The sequence below is a fragment of the Triturus cristatus genome, chromosome 4_2 (genome assembly GCF_964204655.1).
Source record: "Triturus cristatus chromosome 4_2, aTriCri1.1, whole genome shotgun sequence".
Taxonomy (NCBI): Eukaryota; Metazoa; Chordata; class Amphibia; order Caudata; family Salamandridae; genus Triturus; species Triturus cristatus.
In genome coordinates this window covers 943,569,476-943,580,412 of record NC_140586.1, presented here as the reverse complement: position 1 = coordinate 943,580,412, position 10,937 = coordinate 943,569,476, and positions in this window count along the sequence as shown.

Genomic DNA, 10,937 nt, shown 5'->3' with positions numbered 1-10,937 from the left:
CTGAGTATTGAGCAGCCTCGCAGGGAAGCACGGCCTGCAGAGTCCAACTGAGAGGGGAAACAACCGGGACCGTCGGCAGCCTCGCAGGGAAGCACGGCCTGCAGAGTCCAACCGAGAGGGGGAACAACCGGACGCAACCCCGGACACCCCCCTAGGACTGCACTACGAGCGCGGGTTACAGAGGGCGTGATGGATTTAACAGCTGCGCATGCGCTGAGGACAGACATTGCCTTCCGCCGCGGAGCGCGGGTTAAAGAGGACGTGATGGATTAACAGCTGCGCATGCGCTGAGGACAGACCTTGTCTCGCCGGGAGCACGAGGCGCCTCGCGCTACCAGAGTTGGGGGTCGAGGACTGGCAGCAGAGCAGGGGTGCAGCTCCAAGGAGGAGAACTCAGGGGGGCAGAGTCATGGAAGGCGGAATCTGACCGTCCAGAGACACATCTAGACTTCAAAAACAAGCATTTGCAGTGCTATAGGTCTGCATTTGCGAGAGTTGGAGCTATTGGCATTGTAAACGACAATGCCTTTTATTCATTTGTTTTGAAAACCTGCAAGCGGTGCATAAACACTCACTTTGTACATATAGACCTTGCTTACGAGAAGCAAGGCTGTCAGTAAAAGAGACTGCCAGCTTTGCTTCTCATAAGCAAGGGCTATAAGTACAAAGTGCTAAAGTGCTTGTTTACGCACAGCTTGCAGATTTTCAAACGCATAATTAAAAGGCATTGTCATTTATAATGCCAATAGCTGAAACTCTCGCAAATGTGAGACCTATTCCATTGCAAATGCTTGTTTATTTGTAGCAGAGGGGCAATGACGCAGCAATGGTGTCATAGGCAACACTACTGCCGAGGATAACGGGCTTCACTGCCCCCTAGTCGAGTAAGTTTCATAATAAGGGTAGGCCACTCACCCCATGGGCCTCGGTGCCACTTCACCTGCTACAGCAACAAGGGTTGCCCAGGCCCTGCTGATGAGTTAATTGCAGAGGGGAGTTTGCCCTTGCCAGGCAGCCCAGCCTCGTAAGACGCTCGTCACCCTGGCACTGCTTCAATTTAAGGTGACAGCGTGGATTCGTGATCAAAGAAATGTATCAAAAATCAGACCTTGTTTTACAAAGTATTTGCTGCATTATGTTATTTTGTTGCAAATAACAGCTGAACAGGTTACCCCCCTCAATGGTTCTCCTTCTACCCCAAAATTTGGAATGCCCGGTCTTCCGCAGAGAGAATCCGAACCTGGGACGTTCATTTGGACACACAGCACTTGCACACAAACATACACTGAAGCCTCATTAATCTCATATTTAGAAGGTTCATTTATGGAGCGAAACAAACACGTCCCTCTGTGAGGGCGCAGTAGTGAAACCGGGCATCCTGCACACACATACACACACACGTGCGCAAAGCTTCAATTGGTGCAGCAGGTGCAGTAGTAAGGAAAAGGAGCCTGTTTGAAATTACAAAGTATAAGGGAAAAAAAACCCACCAGACAAGCCATCGTTAAGCACCCAGAACTGCAACATTTAAGGACGTATCACAATATAGAATAAAAAATACTCAATTGGCAAAAATATTGTGACGTAAATATCAACTACGAAAAGACTATAAAGTTATGCACATATAGACAAGCATAGGTGTACTATACTGAACTTCACATCCATCTGTCTTGACAATATGTATATGTGGAGTTCAGTATAGTATACGTATATTGTCAAGGTACATAGATTTTGAGTTAAATATAATAAATCTGTACTTGCCCATATATAATTAACCGCAGAATATTTTGGTAGTCGCTATTTAGGGTGTAATATTTTTGCACAATAATGTTTCTTTTTAATTTTCTGGTACTCTATCCTGCCCTGAGCTTAATTTGCAATGGAATAAGTGCCGGACCCCAAAGGTTATTTAGAAAGCCCGCTGCCCCCACTATCGAAGGTCGGGGTGCACCATACCAAGGCTGCAAAAATCAACCTCATGCCTCTTTAATCCACCCCAGGCAGTCCCTACCTCTATCTCACTCTTGTAGAATTTTTATCCCTGCTTTCTCCCTTTGTTACTCTTTTTCTGTCTTTTTCTTACTCCTCTTTCCCTCCTTCTCTGCGTTTCTTTCCTGTTTGGATCAAAATCTGTTGAGGGAAAAAAAGTGTTGGTCCCAAAAATGAGTGCTGGTAGGCCGCACCTGCAACCACCGGCTCAAATTAAGCACTGAATTCCTCCCTAAAGAGCGCCTCATCAAACACCGCCAGGAGCCTCATTGTGCTTGGCTTACCTGAGCCACGGTTTCTCCCAACCATACAGTACCCAATCATGACCCGTAGCCACACAGACTGAAAGAGGGGGCACCTGTTTACCCATTCCACAGCATGAAATCTAAGGATTGTTTTAAAATGTGCATTTAAAAAAAAAAAACGAAAATGAAAAATAACAAGATTCATTAAAAAATATGTGTGTCCCTCCTAATTACGAGGCACTGCTTTTCTGAACATGCAATTTAACAATACTATTTGAAATGCCTCCGAAAATGACACACAGGAAGTGCCTGGGGGCTGCGGGTTAAGTGCAATACACACAACAAAATAAACAAACAATAGACCATCTCTGACGCCTGCACTGGTACAGTCACTGGGTGCTGCGAAGGGTTGATGTTATTTTCAGAATCCAAAGGAGCGCGAGTGTAATCCCATGAGGCTGTGCGTGGCGCGTTATCACCCTTCACAGCCCATTTGCTGACAGGCAGCAGGCACCACAGGGCGCTCCCCCTCTGTCCTGCCACCTTCAGCACACACCACAGGGGCCGGCGACCAGTGGCAGCTTCCGGAAGAGTCCAAATGGCAAGGGGGCGGGGAGCAAAAGAGGGATTTAATTAACAGCTCGGCCTGGATCTAATTAGATAGACACTCCTGGCAGACAGTGCAAGGAGCCTGTGGGTCATGTCCGTACCCCAGACCCACCCTGAAAGGATTTCCACAGACCTTGTGTTTCCAAGATGCTAAATCTTTTTTGTCCGTTTGTTGCTTAATAAGTTGAGCGCGACTTGGGTTTCTCTTGTGTTATACGGACTTGAAGAATAGCAAAAGGCGCTTTGCAAAACCATAACAAAATACAAAAAATGAAAAATTTCGTTTGTGGTAGAGGTAGGTTGAAGAGTTGGGAGGTGTACATTGGCAGACAGGTGAATGATTGAATGAATCAGCAGGATCACAGCTTTCCAAACTTTTCATGTTGGTGACACACTTTTTGGAGAGGCATCATTTTGGAACACAATATAATGTAGTATAACAAGGGTACCCCTAATTTAGTTTCCTATCTCAGGGTTTAAAGCAAAATATTTGTGAATCAATACATAGGAAACTAATTTCAACACAGTGAACTGGTATACAAACCAAACATAATAAATAAGTGCTAACAAATGTAATGTGTGATTTAATTGACCAACTAAGACCACAGGGGAACTAAGTTGTTTCTATCCTTTTATTAGTTATTTGTTGCGTTATACATCTATTTACAGACTTATATACAATTAATCATTTTTCTCAATGTCTTTTTTGCATAAACATTCCCTGTTCTAGGTACTGTATTGTTACATGTTTGGTCAAATAATTAATTACATAATAATTCATATGAACAAAAGAGAAGATTGTTATCAAACATGGCTTTGTTACATCTAATAATTCATGCGAACAAAAGAGAAGATTGTTATCAAATATGGCTTTGTTACAAAGCCATATTTGATAACAATCTTCTCTTTCAGTACCTAGAACAGGGAATGTTTATGCAAAAAAGACATTGAGAAAAATGATTAATTGTATATAAGTCTGTAAATAGATGTATAACGCAACAAATAACTAATAAAAGGATAGAAACAACTTAGTTCCCCTGTGGTCTTAGTTGGTCAATTAAATCACACATTACATTTGTTAGCACTTATTTATTATGTTTGGTTTGTATACCAGTTCACTGTGTTGAAATTAGTTTCCTATGTATTGAATCATTTTGGAACACAGTAAGGCAGTGTAGCGAGCACAGCGAGCGAGCCCAAACCACTTAAGTGGGGTTCGGGGGGATTCTCCCCCCGGAAGAAAATTTTGAAATAAAAGTGGGCAAATGGTGCATTTTCAAGCAAATTTGAGACCATGAGGTTGAACACAGGCCTGCAGCGGATGCCTTCGTCCACTGAGCTACCAGACCCGGCATACACACATCTCTCTCTTTCTCTCTCTCTCACTCCCTCTGTCAACCTCTCTCACTCTCCCTCTCTCTCTGTCTCCCTCCGTGTCTCTCTCTCTCTGTCACCCTCTGTCTCCCTATCTCTCTCTCCCTCTGTCTCCCTCCGTCTTCCTCTCTGCCTCTGTCTGTCTCAGTCTCTGCTTCTATCTGTCTGTCCCTGTCTCTCCCTGTATGTCCCTGTCTCCCTCCCTCTGTCTCCTTCTCCGTCTCTGTCTGTCTCTGCCTCTGCCCCTGTCCCTGCCTCTATCTGTCTCTGTCCCTCTCTCTGTCTCTATCTCTGTCTGTCTCTCTCTCCCTCCCTCTCTGTCCATCTGTCTCTCTCCGTCTGTCTCCCTCCCTGTCTCCCTCCATCTGTCTCCCTCCATCTGTCTCCCTCTATTTGTCTCCATCCCTCTGTTGCCCTCCTCCCTCTGTCTCCCTCTGTCTGTCTCCCTCCCTCTGTCTCTCTCTCTCCATCTGTCTCCCTCTCTCTCTGTCTCCCTCCCTCTCCCCCTGTCACCCTCTGTCTCCCTCTCTCTCTCCCTCTCTGTCTCAGTCTCTGCCTCTGTCTGTCCCTGTCTCTGTCTGTCTCTGCCTCTGTATGTCCCTGTCTCCCTCCCTCTGTCTCTCTGTCTGTCCCTGCCTCTGTCTGTCTGCCCCAGTCCCTGTCTCTGCCTCTATCTGTCTCTGTCTGTCCCTGTCTCTATCTCTATCTGTCTCCCTCCCTCTGTCTCTCTTTATGTCTCCCTCCTCCTCTCTGTCTCCCTCCCTCTCTCTATCTCTCTCTCTCACTCTCTGTCTCCCTCACTCTGTCTGCCTCCCTCTCTCTCTGTCTCCCTCTCTCTGTCTCTCTTCTTCTCTCTCTGTCTCCCTCCCTCTCTGTCCATCTCTATCTGTCTCCCTCCCTCTGTCTCCATCCCTCTGTCACCCTCCTCTGTCTGTCTCCCTCCCTCTGTCACACTCCCTCTGTCTGTCTCTCTCCGTCTGTCTCCCTCCCTCTGTCTCCCTCATCTCTCTCCCTCCATCTGTCTCCCTCTATCTGTCTCCATCCCTCTGTTGCCCTCCTCCCTCTGTCTCCCTCTGTCTGTCTCTCGCCCTCTGTCTCCCTCCCTCTGTCAATCTCTCTCTCTCCCTCTGTCTCCCTCTCTCTCTGTCTCCCTCCCTCTTCCCCTGTCTCCCTCTCCCTCTCTGTCTTTCTGTCTCAGTCTCTGCCTCTGTCTGTCTGCCCCAGTCCCTGTCTCTGCCTCTATCTGTCTCTGTCTGTCCCTGTCTCTATCTCTGTCTGTCTTCCTCCCTCTGTCTCTCTCTCTCTCTCTCCCTCCCTCTCTCTATCTCTCTCTCCCTCTGTCTCCCGCACTCTGTCTGCCTCCCTCTCTCTCTGTCTCCCTCTCTCTGTCTCCCTTCTTCTCTCTGACTCCCTCTGTCTCCCTCCCTCTGTCTCCCTCTCTGTCCGTCTCTATCTGTCTCCCTCCCTCTGTCACCCTCCTCTGGCTGTCTCCCTCCCTCTGTCACACTCCCTCTGTCTGTCGCCCTCTGTCTCTCTCTCTCTGTTTCCGTCCCTCTGTCTCCCTCCCTCTCTCTGTCTCTCTCCTTCTGTCTCCTTCCCTCTGTCTGTCTCCCTCTCTGTCTCTCTCTATCTGTCTCCCTCTCTCTGTCTCCCTCTCCCTCCCTCTGTTTACCCTGGACTCCCTCCCTTTGTCTTTCTCTCTCGGTGTCTCCCACGGTTTCCCTCTCCCTCTGTCTCCCTCCCTCTGTCTCCCTCTTTCTGTCTCCCTCCCTCTGTCTGTCTCCCTCCTCCCACTGTCTGTCTCCCTCCCTCTCTGCCTCTCTCTCTCCCTCTCTCTCTGTCTCCCCCTCCCTCCCTCTGTCTCCCTCCCTCTGTCTGTCTCCCTCTGTCTGTCTCCCTCTGTCTCCCTCCCTCTCTCCCTCTCTGTATCCCTCCCTCTGTCTCCCTCCTTCTGTCTCCCTCCCTCTGTCTCCCTCCCTCTGTCTTCCTCCCTCTATCTCCCTCTGTCTGTCTCCCTCTGTCTGTCACCTCACCCCAGCTTCCCGGGCACATACACAGCCGCACCCGAGTACTTCGCAGGTGTTTCTGGTAGACGTTATGCAATAGATCAGGCATAGTGAGAACAAAGCTTTCAAAGGAATGCCTCTTAATTAGCAGCAGTTATGTGCTAAGTCCCCGTTAATACCAGTGTCATCCCGCGACACACCCACCATTTGCAGGCGACACAGTTCTGTGTCAGGACACACAGTTTGGAAAGCTCTGAGCTAGATACTCATTTGACGCAGCTCTGTAACGTGAATAACCTGAAGGCACTCTATCTTCTAATGAACGCGTCTCAGCAGAAGTCTCACACACTGGGAGAAAATCTCAATAAATAATTGAAACAAGCGCGTGTGCACATCTCCTGTCCCCCTTTGCCTGCAGAGAGAGGAAGCAAATGGCACGCGCTGTGTTCATGCGGGGACAGAAGATGTGCACACATACGGAGTGCACATCGCATGTCCGGACTCGCACATGTTTTGTCCCCTTCGTGCACCAAACCGACAACCATAGTCTCGCCAAGGCAATGCAGGGCATGCGCTGTATTCGCTAGGCGAGACCTAACAAGGAGAATCGAGACACTAAATCATTTAATGCAACACTTTCCTAGAAGATAGTGGTTCCCAGTCCAGCAACGTTGAATTAGTCACAATACTATAGCATCACTTAAGAGCTGTCAAGAGAACCGCTTTATACACAAACTCCAGTTTGGAGTTTAGCTGAAGCTGGTGGCTCTTAGCTGAATGGGACCAAAAGCAGTATACACAATGACATGTAGGAAAGGGAGTTGTTATTTTAACGTGAATATCAGGCTAATAATTGAAAATATCCCACAGCTACTATTGTAAGGAAACAGGAGAAATTCTTGTTTTTCAAGGATGTATTCTTACACAAACCACTCACAACCAGAGCCAACCAGTCACAAAGAATCCAACATCTTATTTGGCGGTGCCAGGATGCTTCGTAACCGAGCTGCAACGCTTGAGAATGTACATAGCATATGACATAACCATGTCCATGAGTCACGTGGTGGCACGCGACTCATGGTAAAATATAAAGTATAGCACTACAACAGCTACAAAAGCTGAATATAGGCTGAGCTGCTGCTGCACACCGGCAAGGCTGTGCAGACCTGCCTCTCCCCCAGGGAAGATTGTTAAGGACTCGTTTTGTAAGTAGAGGGACATCATTGCTCACTCAACTGCACCATCTTCCCCCTGACCACTGCTATTCGGACGCTGCACTGGTTTGCTAGCCGTCACTGGGCTTTTAGCATTTTGGTACAGGGGGAACACTTTCACCCATTAGAGATAACTAACTTCCAAAGCGCGTGAAGATACACTTTCGCCCGTTTGAGATATAAACATCAAGACCAGTGCTTTAAATAGGCCGGTACTGTCCAGTATGGAGTACCAGCTCTTTTATATTTTGAGAGGGACAGTACCGGCACTTCTCAAGAGAAATGTAATACATTTAATTGGAGAGTACCAGCACTTCTCAGAAACAAGCAGGTACTCTGGCACAGAGTACCTGCACTTCTATTTTTCCATTTCAAGCACTGATCAAAACCATCACAGGCAAAGAACGCTGTCGTGTCATAAAGCCACCAGCTTGTCCGTTGAGCATAGAAAGTAGTAGTCTACTTCTGTGCATGGAAGTGGTAGGTCATTCACCAAAGATTCAAGCCACAGGCTTTGATTCGGGCAGCCCTCTTTCAATGACGAGGCTTCTAATTTGTTACTGTGTCAAATCCTTGGGGTCTGGGAAGGAAACTAGAATATCTGCAAGACATTTTAAATACATTGATTGCAACTGTATGTATTCAGGAATTGCTGCTGCCCATCGGAGTTGAGACACACATGTACGTCAACTAATGCGGCTGGTGATACGAATGTTCCTGCGGAGAGATTGGAGTTTTGTTGTCTAGTGGCAGTTTTGACTGACCAGCATGGCCACTAGCTCTGACGGTTAATTATCCTGCTCCAAAGAATGCGTACCACGCTTTTATTAAAGAAATGACTGTATTTTATGAGGATTATAGCAATGAGTTACTGGTTTTGTCATAGAGATCCTTTTGCTACTCGTGCAACGTCTGGTGCACCACAGCACCTAGCACTGAGCTGGAGAGAGTGGAGGGTCAGGTGCTGTGTATTCAGAAGTGACATGGGTTTAAAACCACCTGCTGATGAATTCCTTGTGTGTCCAAGAGTTCTCAGGCAACAATACAAATTTAAAGATGCCTCCTGTGAATAATGTTCCTGCTGGAGTGAGATTGGCATTTTGTCTAGTGGCTGTTTTTCCTGGCATGGAATAAGGGAGGACCAAGCCAGTGATGCTTGGCTGCAGGTTCATTTACCCTGGTAGCTGGTCTGCAGTCTGAGGGGGAGGGGAAGTGCTGGTTAAGTGTGCCATGAGACTGGCATTTCAGTACATCCCTGAGAAGTGAGCTTTGAGTCATGTAGTGTTCCTGCCCACCACGTGCAATTCCTCCTCTCTAAAGCCTCAAGAATTCCTGTGTGTGAAGGGCGGCTGATTCTGATTGGGTGCTTGTTAGTTTACCAGAAACTCATGTTCTTGATTGTTCATGTTTGTCAGTAGTTAATTAAACAGTTGACACAAGCTGCAATAAAAGTTTCTTTGTCAGTGCAACAAAATATGAATGGGCGACGAGCCTCTATAGGTCAAAGAATGGAAGGGCTGGGGAACTGTCATTCATCTCACTGCTAAGCAGAGCAGTGTCATGCTTCACCCTCAGCCAGGCCTCTGATTTTAACTAACATTGCTTAGAACACTGGGACTTGAGAGACCATCCTTTTAATGAGAAAAACAAAACTACAAGTCCCATAAGCAATAGTGGTGGAAGGTGTCACGCATGACCTGGGGCGACATCCGTTTCAGCACATCCAGTTTTATTTTTTCAGTATTTGAAGCAAATATAGAATTTGTAACCTTTGCCTTTACAGTCATGAGTCACCAGAATGCTAAGATCTTGTAATCTTCTTTTATTTTCAAGGTTCGTTAAGTAATAGTCACCAGCTTGGAAGCTCTGGTCATTCTTCAGTGTTTGTCATTGATCTCCAGCGTGTGGCTGGTTTGGGTCAGCCCCCTGCATTGATCCTGATAACTCACACAGGTAAGGACCTTGTAGCAGCAACATGATATCCCGACACCCGCCTGGAAGACGTGCGCTCTGAGGCAGGTATCTTTGAAAAAAGCCATCTCACTCAGCCTACAGGAACCCACACTGAAAACCTCATCAGTGCTCTGAAGCCAAATAAATGTCAACCATAAATCTCTTCTAACTGAACGTGCAAGAACATACACTGGGGAAAAACCTTATCAGTGCTCTGAATGCCAGAAAAGATTCAGAGGTAAATACTTTACAAGTGCAATAAGTAAACACACAAAGGCCAAAATAATTATCAGTGCTCGAAATGCCAGAAAGGTTTCAGCCATTAATCTTATCTCACTGAATATGTGAGAATCCACACTGGGGAAAAAACGTATCAGCGCTCTGAATGCCAGAAACGATTCAGCAGCAGAGACTGTTAAAAGTGCTATAAGCAAACACACACTGTCCAAAATAATTATCAGTGCAATGAATGCCAGAAAAACTTCAATTTTAAATGCAATCCCACTCTACCTGAGCAAACACACATAGGGAAAAATGTTAACAGTGCTCTGAATGCCAGAAATACCTCTTTGATGGGCACACCTCCACGAACCATGAGAGACTCCACACTGGGGAAACACCATATGAGTGTTCTGAATGCCAGAAAAGGTTTAGTCACCAATGCAATCTGACTCAACACAAAAAAAACCACTTGAATAAAGCCTTACAAATGCTCTGAATGCCAGAAACGTTTCAGAAAGTCAGTCTCACTTAATACGAGAAACACATCCACACCGGGTGAAAAGGAACCTATATCATGAGTTGCAGAAATGCTTCTAACACAACTTGACTTTACATGAGAGAGCACATTTTGTAGTTGCAATAGGGTTAATCAAGAAAATCTTGCAGGATAACTTAGGCTGCCCACATGCAACCTCCAAAGGAATGTCCGGGTTTGAAAAAATCAACAAATTGCCACAAAATTCACAATTTGAGAATCTGAAAGTTACAACACTCACGATACTCTACTGCTCGACTCAGAGAACTGTCAGTCCTTGCAAAAATTGGTTAATTGCCACAAAATTCACAATATGAATTTCTTAAATGTACTCGCCCCAAAAGGGTTTTATTCACCCTTATTTCTTAACATATGACTAATATGTATATTTTTGGTGCAGTGTTTTGTACACTTGTTAACATTATTGAATACAGAATTTTCATCATAAGATACAACTGCAGTAAAACATAACAAAGAAGTTACTCATCTTCGGTAATTACTTTTCTAGTCGACACTCATCTACCTGCAGATTCCTCACCTTGTGAATATTACCCAGGCGCCAGAATGAATCCTGAAACGTTAAAGCAGTACTGTTGCACGCTGGTAGGTGGCATCGTGCAGCTCTGTGTCGATGTGTTCTGCTCCAGAAGTGATGAGCAGAGCCACATAAAAGGTCTACCCATGGGCACTGAGAACAATCAGAGGGGTCCGTGGGTCTCATTATCTCACAGGTCTGTATCACATATGCAGGCCCAAGGCAGATGCTAATTCACAATTTTTATCATGAACA